At 49.7% G+C, this 9,485-nt stretch overlaps 1 protein-coding gene and 40 non-coding genes across 41 annotated transcripts in view; all 41 read left to right on the top strand.

The window, feature by feature from the left end:
• The window catches only part of LOC144179962 (uncharacterized), a 153,840-nt gene that overhangs the window by 123,163 nt on the left and 21,192 nt on the right, over window positions 1-9,485 (top strand). The gene's annotated exons all lie outside the window — the stretch shown is intronic.
• Window positions 69-141, top strand: Trnav-cac (transfer RNA valine (anticodon CAC)). Its single transcript has one exon. It is a non-coding gene; the product is annotated as a tRNA-Val (tRNA).
• Trnav-uac (transfer RNA valine (anticodon UAC)) lies at window positions 216-288 on the top strand. The gene has a single exon. It is a non-coding gene; the product is annotated as a tRNA-Val (tRNA).
• Window positions 362-434, top strand: Trnav-cac (transfer RNA valine (anticodon CAC)). Its single transcript has one exon. It is a non-coding gene; the product is annotated as a tRNA-Val (tRNA).
• On the top strand, window positions 508-580 carry Trnav-cac (transfer RNA valine (anticodon CAC)). Its single transcript has one exon. It is a non-coding gene; the product is annotated as a tRNA-Val (tRNA).
• Trnav-cac (transfer RNA valine (anticodon CAC)) lies at window positions 654-726 on the top strand. Its single transcript has one exon. It is a non-coding gene; the product is annotated as a tRNA-Val (tRNA).
• On the top strand, window positions 800-872 carry Trnav-cac (transfer RNA valine (anticodon CAC)). The gene has a single exon. It is a non-coding gene; the product is annotated as a tRNA-Val (tRNA).
• Trnav-cac (transfer RNA valine (anticodon CAC)) lies at window positions 946-1,018 on the top strand. Its single transcript has one exon. It is a non-coding gene; the product is annotated as a tRNA-Val (tRNA).
• Trnav-cac (transfer RNA valine (anticodon CAC)) lies at window positions 1,092-1,164 on the top strand. The gene has a single exon. It is a non-coding gene; the product is annotated as a tRNA-Val (tRNA).
• Trnav-cac (transfer RNA valine (anticodon CAC)) lies at window positions 1,238-1,310 on the top strand. The gene has a single exon. It is a non-coding gene; the product is annotated as a tRNA-Val (tRNA).
• Trnav-cac (transfer RNA valine (anticodon CAC)) lies at window positions 1,384-1,456 on the top strand. The gene has a single exon. It is a non-coding gene; the product is annotated as a tRNA-Val (tRNA).
• Trnav-cac (transfer RNA valine (anticodon CAC)) lies at window positions 1,530-1,602 on the top strand. Its single transcript has one exon. It is a non-coding gene; the product is annotated as a tRNA-Val (tRNA).
• On the top strand, window positions 1,676-1,748 carry Trnav-cac (transfer RNA valine (anticodon CAC)). Its single transcript has one exon. It is a non-coding gene; the product is annotated as a tRNA-Val (tRNA).
• On the top strand, window positions 1,822-1,894 carry Trnav-cac (transfer RNA valine (anticodon CAC)). The gene has a single exon. It is a non-coding gene; the product is annotated as a tRNA-Val (tRNA).
• On the top strand, window positions 1,968-2,040 carry Trnav-cac (transfer RNA valine (anticodon CAC)). The gene has a single exon. It is a non-coding gene; the product is annotated as a tRNA-Val (tRNA).
• On the top strand, window positions 2,114-2,186 carry Trnav-cac (transfer RNA valine (anticodon CAC)). Its single transcript has one exon. It is a non-coding gene; the product is annotated as a tRNA-Val (tRNA).
• Trnav-cac (transfer RNA valine (anticodon CAC)) lies at window positions 2,407-2,479 on the top strand. Its single transcript has one exon. It is a non-coding gene; the product is annotated as a tRNA-Val (tRNA).
• Trnav-cac (transfer RNA valine (anticodon CAC)) lies at window positions 2,553-2,625 on the top strand. Its single transcript has one exon. It is a non-coding gene; the product is annotated as a tRNA-Val (tRNA).
• Window positions 2,699-2,771, top strand: Trnav-cac (transfer RNA valine (anticodon CAC)). Its single transcript has one exon. It is a non-coding gene; the product is annotated as a tRNA-Val (tRNA).
• Trnav-cac (transfer RNA valine (anticodon CAC)) lies at window positions 2,846-2,918 on the top strand. The gene has a single exon. It is a non-coding gene; the product is annotated as a tRNA-Val (tRNA).
• Window positions 2,992-3,064, top strand: Trnav-cac (transfer RNA valine (anticodon CAC)). Its single transcript has one exon. It is a non-coding gene; the product is annotated as a tRNA-Val (tRNA).
• On the top strand, window positions 3,138-3,210 carry Trnav-cac (transfer RNA valine (anticodon CAC)). Its single transcript has one exon. It is a non-coding gene; the product is annotated as a tRNA-Val (tRNA).
• Trnav-cac (transfer RNA valine (anticodon CAC)) lies at window positions 3,430-3,502 on the top strand. Its single transcript has one exon. It is a non-coding gene; the product is annotated as a tRNA-Val (tRNA).
• Window positions 3,695-3,767, top strand: Trnav-cac (transfer RNA valine (anticodon CAC)). Its single transcript has one exon. It is a non-coding gene; the product is annotated as a tRNA-Val (tRNA).
• Trnav-aac (transfer RNA valine (anticodon AAC)) lies at window positions 3,842-3,914 on the top strand. Its single transcript has one exon. It is a non-coding gene; the product is annotated as a tRNA-Val (tRNA).
• On the top strand, window positions 4,440-4,512 carry Trnav-cac (transfer RNA valine (anticodon CAC)). The gene has a single exon. It is a non-coding gene; the product is annotated as a tRNA-Val (tRNA).
• Window positions 4,586-4,658, top strand: Trnav-cac (transfer RNA valine (anticodon CAC)). The gene has a single exon. It is a non-coding gene; the product is annotated as a tRNA-Val (tRNA).
• Window positions 4,733-4,805, top strand: Trnav-aac (transfer RNA valine (anticodon AAC)). Its single transcript has one exon. It is a non-coding gene; the product is annotated as a tRNA-Val (tRNA).
• Trnav-cac (transfer RNA valine (anticodon CAC)) lies at window positions 5,331-5,403 on the top strand. The gene has a single exon. It is a non-coding gene; the product is annotated as a tRNA-Val (tRNA).
• Trnav-cac (transfer RNA valine (anticodon CAC)) lies at window positions 5,478-5,550 on the top strand. Its single transcript has one exon. It is a non-coding gene; the product is annotated as a tRNA-Val (tRNA).
• On the top strand, window positions 5,625-5,697 carry Trnav-uac (transfer RNA valine (anticodon UAC)). The gene has a single exon. It is a non-coding gene; the product is annotated as a tRNA-Val (tRNA).
• Trnav-cac (transfer RNA valine (anticodon CAC)) lies at window positions 5,771-5,843 on the top strand. Its single transcript has one exon. It is a non-coding gene; the product is annotated as a tRNA-Val (tRNA).
• Window positions 5,917-5,989, top strand: Trnav-cac (transfer RNA valine (anticodon CAC)). The gene has a single exon. It is a non-coding gene; the product is annotated as a tRNA-Val (tRNA).
• On the top strand, window positions 6,063-6,135 carry Trnav-cac (transfer RNA valine (anticodon CAC)). The gene has a single exon. It is a non-coding gene; the product is annotated as a tRNA-Val (tRNA).
• On the top strand, window positions 6,209-6,281 carry Trnav-cac (transfer RNA valine (anticodon CAC)). Its single transcript has one exon. It is a non-coding gene; the product is annotated as a tRNA-Val (tRNA).
• On the top strand, window positions 6,355-6,427 carry Trnav-cac (transfer RNA valine (anticodon CAC)). The gene has a single exon. It is a non-coding gene; the product is annotated as a tRNA-Val (tRNA).
• Window positions 6,501-6,573, top strand: Trnav-cac (transfer RNA valine (anticodon CAC)). The gene has a single exon. It is a non-coding gene; the product is annotated as a tRNA-Val (tRNA).
• Window positions 6,647-6,719, top strand: Trnav-cac (transfer RNA valine (anticodon CAC)). Its single transcript has one exon. It is a non-coding gene; the product is annotated as a tRNA-Val (tRNA).
• Window positions 6,794-6,866, top strand: Trnav-cac (transfer RNA valine (anticodon CAC)). The gene has a single exon. It is a non-coding gene; the product is annotated as a tRNA-Val (tRNA).
• On the top strand, window positions 6,940-7,012 carry Trnav-cac (transfer RNA valine (anticodon CAC)). Its single transcript has one exon. It is a non-coding gene; the product is annotated as a tRNA-Val (tRNA).
• Trnav-cac (transfer RNA valine (anticodon CAC)) lies at window positions 7,086-7,158 on the top strand. The gene has a single exon. It is a non-coding gene; the product is annotated as a tRNA-Val (tRNA).

Genomic DNA, 9,485 nt, shown 5'->3' on the forward strand with positions numbered 1-9,485 from the left:
AATTTTTTTTCCTTCATTTCGGTATAACAATCAGCACCTTCAGCTCTTGGCGTTTCCCTTACATCCCCGTTTCCGTGGTGTAGCGGTTATCACGTGCGCCTCACACGCGCAAGGTCCCCGGTTCGATCCCGAGCGGAAACAGTTTTTAATTTTTTTTCCTTCATTTCGCGATAAAAATCAGCACCTTCAGCTCTTGGCGTCTCCCTTACATCCCCGTTTCCGTGGTGTAGCGGTTATCACGTGCGCCTTACACGCGCAAGGTCCCCGGTTCGATCCCGGGCGGAAACAGTTTTTAATTTTTTCCCTTCATTTCGCGATAAAAATCAGCACCTTCAGCTCTTGGCGTCTCCCTTACATCCCCGTTTCCGTGGTGTAGCGGTTATCACGTGCGCCTCACACGCGCAAGGTCCCCGGTTCGGTCCCGGGCGGAAACAGTTTTTAATTTTTTCCCTTCATTTCGCGATAAAAATCAGCACCTTCAGCTCTTGGCGTTTCCCTTACATCCCCGTTTCCGTGGTGTAGCGGTTATCACGTGCGCCTCACACGCGCAAGGTCGCCGGTTCGATCTCGAGCGGAAACAGCTTTTAATTTTTTTCCTTCATTTCGGTATAACAATCAGCACCTTCAGCTCTTGGCGTTTCCCTTACATCCCCGTTTCCGTGGTGTAGCGGTTATCACGTGCGCCTCACACGCGCAAGGTCCCCGGTTCGATCCCGGGCGGAAACAGTTTTTAATTTTTTCCCTTCATTTCGCGATAAAAATCAGCACCTTCAGCTCTTGGCGTCTCCCTTAAATCCCCGTTTTCGTGGTGTAGCGGTTATCGCGTGCGCCTCACACGCGCAAGGTCCCCGGTTCGATCCCGGGCGGAAACAGTTTTTAATTTTTTCCCTTCATTTCGCGATAAAAATCAGCACCTTCAGCTCTTGGCGTTTCCCTTACATCCCCGTTTCCGTGGTGTAGCGGTTATCACGTGCGCCTCACACGCGCAAGGTCCTCGGTTCGATCTCGAGCGGAAACAGCTTTTAATTTTTTTCCTTCATTTCGGTATAACAATCAGCACCGTCAGCTCTTGGCGTTTCCTTTACATCCCCGTTTCCGTTGTGTAGCGGTTATCACGTGCGCCTCACACGCGCAAGGTCCCCTGTTCGATCCCGGGCGGAAACAGTTTTTAATTTTTTCCCTTCATTTGGCGATAATAATCAGCACCTTCAGCTCTTGGCGTTTCCCTTACATCCCCGTTTCCGTGGTGTAGCGGTTATCACGTGCGCCTCACACGCGCAAGGTCCCCGGTTCGATCTCGAGCGGAAACGGTTTTTAATTTTTTTCCTTCATTTCGGTATAACAATCAGCACCTTCAGCTCTTGGCGCTTCCCTCACTTCCCCGTTTCCGTGGTGTAGCGGTTATCACGTGCGCCTCACACGAGCAAGGTCCCCGGTTCGATCCCGGGCGGAAACAGTTTTTAATTTTTTTCCTTCATTTCGGTATAACAATCAGCACCTTCAGCTCTTGGCGTGTCCCTTACATCCCCGTTTCCGTGGTGTAGCGGTTATCACGTGCGCCTCACACGCGCAAGGTCCCCGGTTCGATTCGGGGCGGAAACAGTTTTTAATTTTTTTCCTTCATTTCGGTATAACAATCAGCACCTTCAGCTCTTGGCGTTTCCCTTACATCCCCGTTTCCGTGGTGTAGCGGTTATCACGTGCGCCTCACACGCGCCGGGTCCCCGGTTCGATCCCGGGCGGAAACAGTTTTTAATTTTTTCCCTTCATTTCGCGATAAAAATCAGCACCTTCAGCTCTTGGCGTCTCCCTTACATCCCCGTTTTCGTGGTGTAGTGGTTATCGCGTGCGCCTCACACGCGCAAGGTCCCCGGTTCGATCCCGGGCGGAAATAGTTTTTAATTTTTTCCCTTCATTTCGCGATAAAAATCAGCACCTTCAGCTCTTGGCGTTTCCCTTACATCCCCGTTTCCGTGGTGTAGCGGTTATCACGTGCGCCTCACACGCGCAAGGTCCTCGGTTCGATCTCGAGCGGAAACAGCTTTTCATTTTTTTCCTTCATTTCGGTATAACAATCAGCACCTTCAGCTCTTGGCGTTTACTTTACATCCCCGTTTCCGTTGTGTAGCGGTTATCACGTGCGCCTCACACGCGCAAGGTCCCCGGTTCGATCCCGGGCGGAAACAGTTTTTAATTTTTTCCCTTCATTTCGCGATAAAAATCAGCACCTTCAGCTCTTGGCGTTTCCCTTACATCCCCGTTTCCGTGGAGTAGCGGTTATCACGTGCGCCTCACACGCGCAAGGTCCCCGGTTCGATTTCGAGCGGAAACAGTTTTTAATTTTTTTTCCTTCATTTCGGTATAACAATCAGCACCTTCAGCTCTTGGCGCTTCCCTCACTTCCCCGTTTCCGTGGTGTAGCGGTTATCACGTGCGCCTCACACGCGCAAGGTCCCCGGTTCGATCCCGGGCGGAAACAGTTTTTAATTTTTTCCCTTCATTTCGCGATAAAAATCAGCACCTTCAGCTCTTGGCGTCTCCCTTACATCCTCGTTTCCGTGGTGTAGCGGTTATCACGTGCGCCTCACACGCGCAAGGTCCCCTGTTCGATCCCGGGCGGAAACAGTTTTTAATTTTTTCCCTTCATTTCGCGATAAAAATCAGCACCTTCAGCTCTTGGCGTTTCCCTTACATCCCCGTTTCCGTGGTGTAGCGGTTATCACGTGCGCCTCACACGCGCAAGGTCCCCGGTTCGATCTCGAGCGGAAACAGTTTTTAATTTTTTTCCCTTCATTTCGGTATAACAATCAGCACCTTCAGCTCTTGGCGCTTCCCTCACTTCCCCGTTTCCGTGGTGTAGCGGTTATCACGTGCGCCTCACACGCGCAAGGTCCCCGGTTCGATCCCGGGCGGAAACAGTTTTTAATTTTTTTCCTTCATTTCGGTATAACAATCAGCACCTTCAGCTCTTGGCGTGTCCCTTACATCCCCGTTTCCGTGGTGTAGCGGTTATCACGTGCGCCTCACACGCGCAAGGTCCCCGGTTCGATCCCGGGCGGAAACAGTTTTTAATTTTTTTCCTTCATTTCGGTATAACAATCAGCACCTTCAGCTCTTGGCGTTTCCCTTACATCCCCGTTTCCGTGGTGTAGCGGTTATCACGTGCGCCTCACACGCGCAAAGTCCCCGGTTCGATCCCGGGCGGAAACAGTTTTTAATTTTTTCCCTTCATTTCGCGATAAAAATCAGCACCTTCAGCTCTTGGCGTTTCCCTTACATCCCCGTTTCCGTGGTGTAGCGGTTATCACGTGCGCCTCACACGCGCAAGGTCCCCGGTTTGATCTTGAGCGGAAACAGTTTTTAATTTTTTCCCTTCATTTCGCGATAAAAATCAGCACCTTCAGCTCTTGGCGTTTCCCTTACATCCCCGTTTCCGTGGTGTAGCGGTTGTCACGTGCGCCTCACACGCGCAATGTCCCCGGTTCGATCCCGGGCGGAAACAGTTTTTAATTTTTTCCCTTCATTTCGCGATAAAAATCAGCACCTTCAGTTCAGTGGTGTAGCGGTTATCACGTGCGCCTCACACGCGCAAGGTCCCCGGTTCCATCTCGAGCGGAAACAGTTTTTAATTTTTTTCCTTCATTTCGGTATAACAATCAGCACCTTCAGCTCTTGGCGTTTCCCTTACATCCCCGTTTCCGTGGTGTAGCGGTTATCACGTGCGCCTCACACGCGCAAGGTCCCCGGTTCGATCCCGGGCGGAAACAGGTTTTTAATTTTTTTCCTTCATTTCGGTATAACAATCAGCACCTTCAGCTCTTGGCGTTTCCCTTACATCCCCGTTTCCGTGGTGTAGCGGTTATCACGTGCGCTTAACACGCGCAAGGTCCCCGGTTCGATCTCGAGCGGAAACAGTTTTTAATTTTTTTTCCTTCATTTCGGTATAACAATCAGCACCTTCAGCTCTTGGCGCTTCCCTCACTTCCCCGTTTCCGTGGTGTAGCGGTTATCACGTGCGGTTATCACGTGCGCCTCACGCGCGCAAGGTCCCCGGTTCGATCTCGAGCGGAAACAGCTTTTAATTTTTTTCCTTCATTTCGGTATAACAATCAGCACCTTCAGCTCTTGGCGTTTCCCTTACATCCCCGTTTCCGTGGTGTAGCGGTTATCACGTGCGCCTCACACGCGCAAGGTCCCCGGTTTGATCTTGAGCGGAAACAGTTTTTAATTTTTTCCCTTCATTTCGCGATAAAAATCAGCACCTTCAGCTTTTGGCGTTTCCCTTACATCCCCGTTTCCGTGGTGTAGCGGTTATCACGTGCGCTTCACACGCGAAAGGTCCCCGGTTCGATCTTGAGCGGAAACAGTTTTTAATTTTTTCCCTTCATTTCGCGATAAAAATCAGCACCTTCAGCTCTTGGCGTTTCCCTTACATCCCCGTTTCCGTGGTGTAGCGGTCATCACGTGCGCCTCACACGCGCAAGGTCCCCGGTTCCATCTCGAGCGGAAACAGTTTTTAATTTTTTTCCTTCATTTCGGTATAACAATCAGCACCTTCAGCTCTTGGCGTTTCCCTTACATCCCCGTTTCCGTGGTGTAGCGGTTATCACGTGCGCCTCACACGCGCAAGGTCCCCGGTTCGATCCCGGGCGGAAACAGGTTTTTAATTTTTTTCCTTCATTTCGGTATAACAATCAGCACCTTCAGCTCTTGGCGTTTCCCTTACATCCCCGTTTCCGTGGTGTAGCGGTTATCACGTGCGCTTAACACGCGCAAGGTCCCCGGTTCGATCTCGAGCGGAAACAGTTTTTAATTTTTTTTCCTTCATTTCGGTATAACAATCAGCACCTTCAGCTCTTGGCGCTTCCCTCACTTCCCCGTTTCCGTGGTGTAGCGGTTATCACGTGCGGTTATCACGTGCGCCTCACGCGCGCAAGGTCCCCGGTTCGATCTCGAGCGGAAACAGCTTTTAATTTTTTTCCTTCATTTCGGTATAACAATCAGCACCTTCAGCTCTTGGCGTTTCCCTTACATCCCCGTTTCCGTGGTGTAGCGGTTATCACGTGCGCCTCACACGCGCAAGGTCCCCGGTTTGATCTTGAGCGGAAACAGTTTTTAATTTTTTCCCTTCATTTCGCGATAAAAATCAGCACCTTCAGCTTTTGGCGTTTCCCTTACATCCCCGTTTCCGTGGTGTAGCGGTTATCACGTGCGCTTCACACGCGAAAGGTCCCCGGTTCGATCTTGAGCGGAAACAGTTTTTAATTTTTTCCCTTCATTTCGCGATAAAAATCAGCACCTTCAGCTCTTGGCGTTTCCCTTACATCCCCGTTTCCGTGGTGTAGCGGTCATCACGTGCGCCTCACACGCGCAAGGTCCCCGGTTCCATCTCGAGCGGAAACAGTTTTTAATTTTTTTTCCTTCATTTCGGTATAACAATCAGCACCTTCAGCTCTTGGCGTTTCCCTTACATCCCCGTTTCCGTGGTGTAGCGGTTATCACGTGCGCCTCACACGCGCAAGGTCCCCGGTTCGATCCCGAGCGGAAACAGTTTTTAATTTTTTTTCCTTCATATCGCGATAAAAATCAGCACCTTCAGCTCTTGGCGTCTCCCTTACATCCCCGTTTCCGTGGTGTAGCGGTTATCACGTGCGCCTTACACGCGCAAGGTCCCCGGTTCGATCCCGGGCGGAAACAGTTTTTAATTTTTTCCCTTCATTTCGCGATAAAAATCAGCACCTTCAGCTCTTGGCGTCTCCCTTACATCCCCGTTTCCGTGGTGTAGCGGTTATCACGTGCGCCTCACACGCGCAAGGTCCCCGGTTCGGTCCCGGGCGGAAACAGTTTTTAATTTTTTCCCTTCATTTCGCGATAAAAATCAGCACCTTCAGCTCTTGGCGTTTCCCTTACATCCCCGTTTCCGTGGTGTAGCGGTTATCACGTGCGCCTCACACGCGCAAGGTCGCCGGTTCGATCTCGAGCGGAAACAGCTTTTAATTTTTTTCCTTCATTTCGGTATAACAATCAGCACCTTCAGCTCTTGGCGTTTCCCTTACATCCCCGTTTCCGTGGTGTAGCGGTTATCACGTGCGCCTCACACGCGCAAGGTCCCCGGTTCGATCCCGGGCGGAAACAGTTTTTAATTTTTTCCCTTCATTTCGCGATAAAAATCAGCACCTTCAGCTCTTGGCGTCTCCCTTACATCCCCGTTTTCGTGGTGTAGCGGTTGTCGCGTGCGCCTCACACGCGCAAGGTCCCCGGTTCGATCCCGGGCGGAAACAGTTTTTAATTTTTTCCCTTCATTTCGCGATAAAAATCAGCACCTTCAGCTCTTGGCGTTTCCCTTACATCCCCGTTTCCGTGGTGTAGCGGTTATCACGTGCGCCTCACACGCGCAAGGTCCTCGGTTCGATCTCGAGCGGAAACAGCTTTTAATTTTTTTCCTTCATTTCGGTATAACAATCAGCACCTTCAGCTCTTGGCGTTTCCTTTACATCCCCGTTTCCGTTGTGTAGCGGTTATCACGTGCACCTCACACGCGCAAGGTCCCCTGTTCGATCCCGGGCGGAAACAGTTTTTAATTTTTTCCCTTCATTTCGCGATAAAAATCAGCACCTTCAGCTCTTGGCGTTTCCCTTACATCCCCGTTTCCGTGGTGTAGCGGTTATCACGTGCGCCTCACACGCGCAAGGTCCCCGGTTCGATCCCGGGCGGAAACAGTTTTTAATTTTTTTTCCTTCATTTCGGTATAACAATCAGCACCTTCAGCTCTTGGCGCTTCCCTCACTTCCCCGTTTCCGTGGTGTAGCGGTTATCACGTGCGCCTCACACGCGCAAGGTCCCCGGTTCGATCCCGGGCGGAAACAGTTTTTAATTTTTTTCCTTCATTTCGGTATAACAATCAGCACCTTCAGCTCTTGGCGTGTCCCTTACATCCCCGTTTCCGTGGTGTAGCGGTTATCACGTGCGCCTCACACGCGCAAGGTCCCCGGTTCGATCCCGGGCGGAAACAGTTTTTAATTTTTTTCCTTCATTTCGGTATAACAATCAGCACCTTCAGCTTTTGGCGTTTCCTTTACATCCCCGTTTCCGTGGTGTAGCGGTTATCACGTGCGCCTCACACGCGCAAGGTCCCCGGTTCGATCCCGGGCGGAAACAGTTTGTAGTTTTTTTCCTTCATTTTCGGATAACAATCAGCACCTTCAGCTCTTGGCGTCTCCCTTCCATCCCCGTTTCCGTGGTGTAGTGGTTTTGGAATCTGGAAGCTTATCGCAAAGCTACTCGAAAACGAGAAGTTTGTAAACATAGTAAATGATCTGGTGCACGAGTTTATCGGAAAAGGTGATGATATCATTGTTCTGTGGGAGCAGTTTAAGAATGACGTGAAAATGAAAGCAATAGAGCGTGTGAGTGTACCACGGTACAATGAAAGGAAAAAAGAGGAAGAGCTGCAGACGAAATTGAAGTTTTTGCTAAGCCAGGAATGCGCAGCGCCTGGAATATTTAGTAAAGAAATCAAAGAAGGGAAAAATGCCCTCGAGGTTATCGACATCGAAAGATACAGGCGGGCAGTGATACGCGCACGCGCGGAACGGTTACGGTCAAATGAGACACCGGCGAAGCGAGCGTTAGGGAAAAAAAAAAGGTATGCGAAACGGAACGAAATCACTAGGATACGATGCGGAAACGAAGTTACTGATGACAGCGACCTGATAGAACACGAATTTGTTCAGCACTATCGAGGTCTTTTTAGTCATCAAAGTTGGTTGAAAGACGACTATGAATGTAAATTTTTGTCTCTTATGCCAAAGTTAGATGAAGAGGTCAAGGCGAGACTAGAGGAACCGATAAGTGTTAGCGAAATAGAAAAGGCAATCGATGAACTGGGAAAGGGCAAGTCGCCCGGGCCGGACGGCATCAGCGCCGCTTTTTACAAAACGTTCAAGAAAGATTTAGCGGTGATATTGCACGCGGTGTTTACGAGAGCGTACGAGCGTAAAAAAATGTCGCCGTCCTTTCAAAGAAGTCAGATCGTCTTAATTCCCAAAAGCGACGATACAGAGAAGAAGTCTGCAAGTCGAGTGTTACCGACCGATTAGCCTTACCAATGTCGATTACAAGATATTAATGAAAATTCTGGCAAGCAGGTTACAATTAGTCATAAAAGAAATAGTGGGGCCGCACCAAACATGTGGGATTAAAGGAAGGACAATTTACACAAACATTCATGTGGCACGAACTATACTAGAGATGATTGATGCACTAGGTGGTAAAGTGGCAATGTTACAAATTGACCTCGAAAAGGCTTTCGATAGGGTGGGGCACGAAGTGTTGTTCAGCATTTTGCGCCATCGAACCTGGGGTCGGTCATTTTAGAAGGCGTGACGGTGGCACACAAGCAGTGCACAGCAAACCTAGTGATAAACAAAAACGTGAGTCAGAGCTTCCCCGTTGTGTCATCGGTACGGCAAGGGCGCCCTTTGAGTCCGTTGCTATTAGCGATTTATCTCGAACCCTTTTGTTTGAAAATACTGGAAAATAGTGCTGTACACGGGATCAGGCTTCAGTCAAGTGAAGTGAAAGTACTGTCGTACGCGGATGACATTGCCGTGTTTTTGCGAGGACACAGATAGCGTGAAGGAGACTGTAAAAGAAGCCTCCTTGGTTTGCGAAGCGACTGGGAGCACAATTAATTGGAAAAAAATGTTCAGGTTTCTGGCACGGGGATTGGGAAACCACGCCGTCCACACTTGCAAACGTGCAGTGGAGTGTGTGTCCAGTTAAGTATTTAGGCGTGCCACTTGAGTGCTACAGAGACCCAGACGAGTACTGGAAGGAGCAAATTGAGGCTACACGAGAGAAAACGCTCAAGGGGGGTGGACGGGACTTGTCTATGTTTGCACGATCGACCGTATGTAACGTGTTTCTTGTTGCGAAGGTAATGTATGTTCTACAAGCCCTGTGTATGTCAAGAACTATAGTTCAGAAGTTACACCGAGTGTTCGCGGTGTTTTTGTGGCGGTCAACTTGGGAAAGAACGAGTCGCACGAACCTTTTTCGTTCAGCGAAGGCAGGGGGTTTGGGCCTTGTACATTTGTTTCTGCGACAAGTGGTCGCACGGTTCATGTTCTTTCGTGATGAAAGCGATCCTTTTTTGCGCCATGTTATTCAGACAAGGCTATCGCACACTCTCCCTGAGTTTGTTGTGTCAACTAGTGATGCAAGACCAGTGTCTGTGAGAGGGATTTTGAGTGAAGTTGTGCGTGCCGTCAGACTACTCAAAGTGCGGTTTTCGACAGAATACCTGAGTGTTGTCACGCGGAAATAGCTGTACAAAGACCTTGTTGATGTATGCCTGCCCGTGCCAATATACCGGTCGCTGTACCCAACGGGAAAAGGTAAAGATATTCTTAAAAGAATTAAGAAAATGCCATTTAGATCATTCTGCAAAACGTTCTTTTTCCAGTTGCATAGTGGCACTCTTC

This window comes from Haemaphysalis longicornis, unplaced genomic scaffold (assembly GCF_048455015.1).
Source record: "Haemaphysalis longicornis isolate Haplotype H1 unplaced genomic scaffold, Haemaphysalis longicornis Haplotype H1 scaffold_4, whole genome shotgun sequence".
Classification (NCBI taxonomy): Eukaryota; Metazoa; Arthropoda; class Arachnida; order Ixodida; family Ixodidae; genus Haemaphysalis; species Haemaphysalis longicornis.